Genomic DNA, 351 nt, shown 5'->3' with positions numbered 1-351 from the left:
GCTATAGATCAAATCTATGGATCCCAATTACTATAAGCGGACCCCATGTGAGAGCGAGCACTCCCCTCCCCTCTGGATTAAGCCTCCATGACAGACTAACACTCGATATACAGAATTGAGTCAATGTTTTTTGTAGCAATGGCGTTTGTGCGGATATTGGTACTCAAATGTTTGGAAAATACCTCTGAAACGTAAAAAAACCCTCCTCTCCTTAATTTTGGTTGTCCATTCCCTCTTCCAAGCATCAGTTTCAACATTATCATTTGGCTGCTTGCCTGTCACTGAGTGCCAAATTATTTCCCTATAATCACGACCCGCTAACAAAATGGAACACGGAAATCCGATTTAGCA

This window comes from Penaeus monodon, chromosome 24, assembly GCF_015228065.2.
Source record: "Penaeus monodon isolate SGIC_2016 chromosome 24, NSTDA_Pmon_1, whole genome shotgun sequence".
Taxonomy (NCBI): domain Eukaryota; kingdom Metazoa; phylum Arthropoda; class Malacostraca; order Decapoda; family Penaeidae; genus Penaeus; species Penaeus monodon.
The sequence above is the reverse complement of the archived record's forward strand: the minus strand, read 5'-3'. Positions refer to the sequence as shown.